This window comes from Cibotium barometz, chromosome 6, assembly GCF_041138505.1.
Source record: "Cibotium barometz isolate CiBa-2024 chromosome 6, ASM4113850v1, whole genome shotgun sequence".
Taxonomy (NCBI): Eukaryota; Viridiplantae; Streptophyta; class Polypodiopsida; order Cyatheales; family Cibotiaceae; genus Cibotium; species Cibotium barometz.
In genome coordinates this window covers 58,841,358-58,848,127 of record NC_141051.1, presented here as the reverse complement: position 1 = coordinate 58,848,127, position 6,770 = coordinate 58,841,358, and positions in this window count along the sequence as shown.

Sequence of the window (6,770 nt, the reverse complement as noted above, 5' to 3'; positions counted from 1 at the left end):
GGCCCTCTAAGGGATTTTTTTTGCCATCTTTGCCTTGAAAATGGGGTCCGCACGACGACGGTGAACATTTCTTACCTTATGTTAAAACCCCATCATATGTCATATCATTAGAAAGATCATGAAAAGTACATCTTATAATATCAAACTCCAAAACATTTGGAGTTGCTAAGCTCAAGATATACCGTTTTCCTCAAAATCAAGTTTAAAGGCTACTGTAAAACAGTCCGCATCATCGCTTTTGAACCTACTTTTTGTACATATTCTCCAAACCCCATCATGTTATATATCAATGGAAAGATCTTGAAGAGTAGATTCTATATATATGTGTGAGATCCCTGTCCCCACTGCGCAACGAGTTCAGGGGTGCTAGCTGCGGAAGTAGCACTTCTTGCGCGGGGTAGGGTCCCACTCTTAGGGCCTCACCCACCACGGATATCCGGACAACAAACTAATCCATCGGTTCGAACCCGGAAAAATTTTCTTTGCTCGAAAAGCACAGGCGATTTCTCCAGGATAAAATTTTATCTGACGTAGTCAAAAGCCTTAACTAACTGAACTGATCTGACCGAACCCGTAAGTCCCATAGTTAGATCAGGGAAAAGATTGCACTTGGGTCATAGAGACCAACACTTTTTTCCTCATTGAGAGGCACAGCTATTGATTCTTTTCCATAGAACAATTTTTATCCAGGATTTACTTCATCTATCGTACTATAACAGAATTGAGTCTCAATTTTAGGGATCCATCAGTCCAGCCTAATCCCATCCAGTCCGTGGGTTAGCCAACCGCCCAACCACTGTAGTGATGGGATCCAATTAAGAATTTGAGTTTCCAGGCCCCTAGCCAGATATTCATGTAAACTCAAAATTAGTCACACCACTTACACACCCAATATGAAATTGCCTTTTTACAGAATCAATTATCTTTAAAACAATCATTTAATGAAACCATAGTGTCACTGATCATAATCCTCTGAAATATCCGATTGAATCTTTATTTTCAATTATTCCTTTATCGGTGTACCTATGGCATCATTGGCAACCAGAACGCTCACCACCTGTCCACTCAGGGGCCTTTTCGATAGTTCCTAGCTCATAGTAACCAGTAATATATTCACATATCAAAATGGAATCTCTGTTGAAGATCAGAAAGATCAACCAATGGATCCTTATAAAAGAGCCATGGACTAATCCGTTGAGGACCAGCAAGGTCAGTCAACTAGATCCATGCCCGAATTCAGAAAACAAATGTTACTTCTTGTTCTAATATCTTCCCCGACGCACGCATGGGTATCGTCGCTCGGCGACCCAGAGCTCGAGCATTGTATGGTCAGCACCCTCTAAGATCCTTCATAGGTGACCTAGCGCTTCACTCATAGGCCGCTTCCTTGGTCCCTCATCCACCGTACCGGAAGCTCACCATTTTAATCGAGCCGAGGCTGGTCAAGACCTCAGCTGACCTTGCTACGCGAGACGTCCTCCATTGACTCTCTGTCAGCTGTTGCAACTTTAAGAGATTAGGTCTCCACCACCACGACCTCATTCACACAAGATGGCCAAAATGCTTCCCCAGCATTCTTGACATAAAACAATCAATTGAAAACAGGTCATAAATACAGTTTCTATAATGAATTCTCGTCTTTCCACATTTGTTCCATCATCAATCCACATTATTTAATTCCACAACCATTTCATAAGTATTCTTATTCTCATCCAGTCACATCATTTTCATCTAATCACATCTTTCCTCAATTTAACCTCATGAGATCTCATTCACTTACATCTACCCATATCCACATCTCATCAGATCTCATTCACTCACATCTACCCATATCCACATCTCATCACATCACGTTCCACATTCAGACCACATCACATTCACTCGCATCACATTCAGACCACATCACATTCACTCACATCACATCTCATTCATTTTACCTCACATCTCATTTATTCATATTTATCCCTATTCACATCCCATCACATCACATTCATTCATATCCATCACATTCACATTCATTCATATCCATCACATTCATTCTCATCACCATTATATCACATCACTTCTATCCACATCATCTCTCATTCATACACATCTATCTACTTCTATCCACATCATCTCTCATTCATACACATCTCATCTCATTCATCCACATCCATCCAATCATTCATACACATCTTATCACATCTATTTTCATTCTATCGCATCTCGTTTACATCTTATCACATCCTCTACACATCTTATCGTATCCTATTTTCACCTTATCTCATCCATTCATATGCTATTCCCATTTAATAGCTTTTTTTAGATTGATCTCGATAATGGAACTTTTTCTGAATTTTTGCCAACTCCTTGGCCTAAATTAAAGGTTCTTTTTCTCGACGACTATTTCCATATTCATTCTCAATTTCTCAATTGAGAGAGGCCTCTAACCAAGTCCAACTAGTTTCTAGAAATTTTCAGGTTCAGTTTGGCTGAATTTGGACAAGTTTTGGACCTAGTTTGGCTCCCTTTTGATTTGGTTTGATTTAGGAGAGAGGAGAGATAAAAATATCACAATATTTTTGAGTTTAAAACTCCACCACACATGTGAAATAGGTGCCTCCTTGAAGAGCCCCCTTCTCCTTATTACCAAGGTATCAAAATTGAATCATTATATCCAAAACATCTCATTTTTTTTAATAATACTCATAGGTTTTTACTAATAAACCTTGTCCTTAGTCAACTCTTCATCTTATGTGAGCATTTACTCATTTTTGGGGTTTTTTGCTTTTATAAATTGGATTTACCTCCTCCCCACACTTGGATTGATCCCATTGGCCCATAGGAACCTTAATTGGAGCAAAATTCAAATTTTTTTGAAAATTTGGACCCTTAGGCTAAGGTCCTTTTTATCTTTTTTCAATTAATTCCAATTGCACATTGGAAAGTTCTTTTTGAATTTTTGTTTCAGGGGAAACCATTTTAGACACTAGGAGTATTTTTATATCCAAAAATATCTCAATTTTGGACTACCTCCCTCTAGACATTTTCTCTCTAGGTCAAAACAGGGTGAAACAGAATCTTTCTTTTATTTCAAGGAGGGGAATAATTACAAGATCAGAAGGGGAGGTTCTTACACCTGTACACCTCAAAAGCTGGATAGAGGAATCTTACAACTGAGTGAAGTTCACATGATGCACACCACCAGTGACCCTGCTGCCTCGAGAACCCATAGAGATGAAGGCTACCTTCAGAGTTTTGAAATTAACTTTCATCTCAAGCTGCAAAGTGTGATAAACCACCATTGATTGGCTTTGCCCATTAAGCATAATGTGACATCTTGAACCTTAGACGGCGAGCAGTTAATAGCTCCAAATGCATCACAATGTTGTTCAAACACTTGCATGAGCTCATATGGGTCCATGGAATCATCAAACTTATTCATATATTTGGATATTTCCTAGGCAACACGTTTAAAGGCATCCCTTGAGCTATGTGCAACTCCTTCTTAACTTAGAACATCTTTTAACCCATGTGCAACCCCCTTCTTAAATTGCTCAGCATGGAAAGAGTTTGTCCACCACTAAAGGATAAAGGGAGTCGAAAAGTTATTAGGTTGAAGTTAGTGTTATGTAAGGGACTTATGATTAGCAAAATTGGAGTTACTATAAATTTGGTGAAACCCAATGGAGCACTCATGTGTACAGTGTTAGTTCAATGTAGGTATGAAGTCCCTAAGGAGTGTAAGGCTTCAATGTATGGCATAGTTTTTAATGGCTATCTAAGGTTAGCTTCAAGGTATAAATTAGACATCTACATGTGTAGGGGTAAGCTTTGACCTCTTAGACTAGCCATTCTTTTCTCTTTTGATCTTGTTCTTATAAGCCTCTTGGCTAAGGATCTCCCTTTTCTCTCAGATTTTTAGAATATGGGACCCCTTAATCTAAAAGTCACACACATGACGTTAAGATACCTCTTAGTGATAGAGTTAAAACTTAAACTTGTGTTAATATTTCATGGAAAATTCAATTATAAGTAATTAGAAGTGTAGCACTTGTCTAGGTAGTCAATTTTGGCCCCTAGATGACAAAAATTGGACTTCTGGGTGCAAAAGAGGACCTCTAGGAGCTTTCAAATACGTTGGGATAATTGAGCCAAAGTGTGAGCTCCTAGATTCTCAAAAGATTCTCCCCACTTTCTAGGATCCAGCTACCTTCTTTTGACCTTTTTCTTACATTGTGATTTTGTAGGTTTGAGTTTTCACGAGACTGTGATTTCTTCATACACCATGATTTATCCGTATAATGTGATCACAAAATCACACCCATTTTTCGTGATGTAGAATCATGTCGATGAGGTAAGATAAGGTTTACTAATTTTTGTGTCATAATCTTGAAAATCGCCGATGGGCAGGAATCTTGGGAAGATAATCACATGCATCACGGTCACTGTAGAATCACGGGGCCACAATTTTGCAAGTTTTACCCATGGGTAGCTTGACCATTCAAGAGTGTGAGCAATGGCTAAAACATCTAAGCTCAAGAAAATCTCTATCAAATCCCACTCTTGTTTGACTATTCAAGAGTGTGAGTAATGGCTAAAACATAGATTAGAGAAAAACAAACAATAAAGCCAAGTGATTGCTCCTCCCCGACAGTGGTGCCAAAAAATTTTAAAGCTAAGAGATAGCTTCAAGGTAACCATTGACCTCTACTTACCTCAACATGTCATGGGGATCTTTCCGATGGTGGTGTCTGAGCTCGTAACACCCTTGAGGTCTCCAACTTCAACACCACCATGGGTAGCTTACCATTTACCTTCTCTTTGTTGCAATGTTGTCACACCGTCACCTCTACTCACCTCAACATTTAATAGGGATCTTTCTAATGTCCAAGCTCATAACACCTCTCAACACCACCATGGGTAGCTTATCATTTACCTTCTCTTGTCGCAGTGTTGTCACACCGGTGCATTGCACTACGAGCACTACTCCCTTCTCTCACCTCACTCACACACACTCATTAACATGCATTAGAGAGAAGATTAGAGAGAGTTTTATCAAGAGAGAAAGCTCAATTGCACAATGGGAAAGTGTGTTTACAGTATGAGATAAATTTCCTTTCATACAATGGCCCCATAAGTATTCACACTCTTAAACTATGGTCGAGTAGGTGCCCAAAGCTTCTACATAGCCTATTGTTTATACATTGTTTCATCTTATGATACATTGATGAATTACAACACTAGGGAGAACATCCTAGCTCACTACCACATGCTCTTGGCATGAAAAACACTTGGATTAATTATACATCGTTGGACCTTTAAGGGTGCCCATCAAAGTTTAAGATTTGGACACCATTGCTTCGTGGCTTGTTTGTACATTAGTTTGGTGTTTCCATCCTTGCTATTTGATGTAGATTACTCATGATTTGGCATATAATCGGGTGTGGAAAACCTTGTCAACCCTAAAATGGGTTAACAAGGACACTTCAAGTGAAGAAGATGTGTTAAGAGGATTCTATGCATGCATTGGGAGCTAAAAATGAACAAGTAGATGGCCATGAGGATGTAAAAAAAAAGATGAGGAAAATAAAGGGCAATTTCATAGTTCTCTTGTTGAGAAGAATGATTATGTGGATAGTGTTGATTGTATCGAGACTATTATTGATGAGAGGAACATCCTTTAAAGTTATCTTCATGATGGTGATTCTCAAGAGGTTAATGTAGATGAGGCAAGTGTTGAACACCCAAATGATGATGATGGTGAAAATGATTGGGATCCACATGGGGGAATCTACATGGAAGGTGCTATGGTTGATAATGCCTCTATGAAGACATTTATGATGATGATGATGTATAGTATATGATGATGGCTCGTGGGTAGACCATGATGGCGGACCATGATACTTATGATTTTGATGACGAGACATACCCTTTTGACCCTGATATACATGAGAGGAAGAGATTCATTATTTATGTTTTTTCTATGATTATAAGTAGATTGACATCATTTTGGCATGATCCGGGTGGATGCTATACACATGTGGATATATGTACATCTATGCATTTACACACATGGGTTTGATGGATTTTCTTTTAACCCATGCATCTTTGGTGGTCATGTTTCCTTAATTGGAGGATGGCGTTAATTTAAGTACGATCTCAGAGGAGAGCCTTTCCATATGAAGGTTGTTGCATAATACTATCTACTAGTATACATGGTGGGTGAAATGTTGAATCTCCTTACATGATGGTTGATGCATGAAGTTGTGGGAACCTTTGGATTGATTTGATGGCTATGATTGCACAAGGAGATGTGGACATATGATGGATGGCATATGGGCATCTATGTATGGATCATTTATGCTCTATGGATTACCATCGGAAGTCATTTGGGAATGGTTGATGGGCTGGAAATAGTCAATTAAAGCCTTACTTTGGCATGTGTGGTGGATGCCTATATTGCAGGTATGCATTGGGACATGGATTCCTATGAGTGGGGCATATCTTTAGCCATTACATGGATGTCTATGTTGCAAGTATGGACATGGATGCCTATATTGCAAGTATGCATTGGGACATGGATTCCTATATTGCAAGTATGCATTGGGACATGGATTCCTATGAGTGGGGCATATCTTTAGCCATTACGTGGATGTCTATGTTGCAATTATGGACATGGATGCCTATGAGTGGGGCATATCTTTAGCCATTATGTGGAAGGCTTTGATGTCTTGGGGGCCTTAAACTCTGCTTACTCCTCCTTTGATGGATGTGGATACATTGGG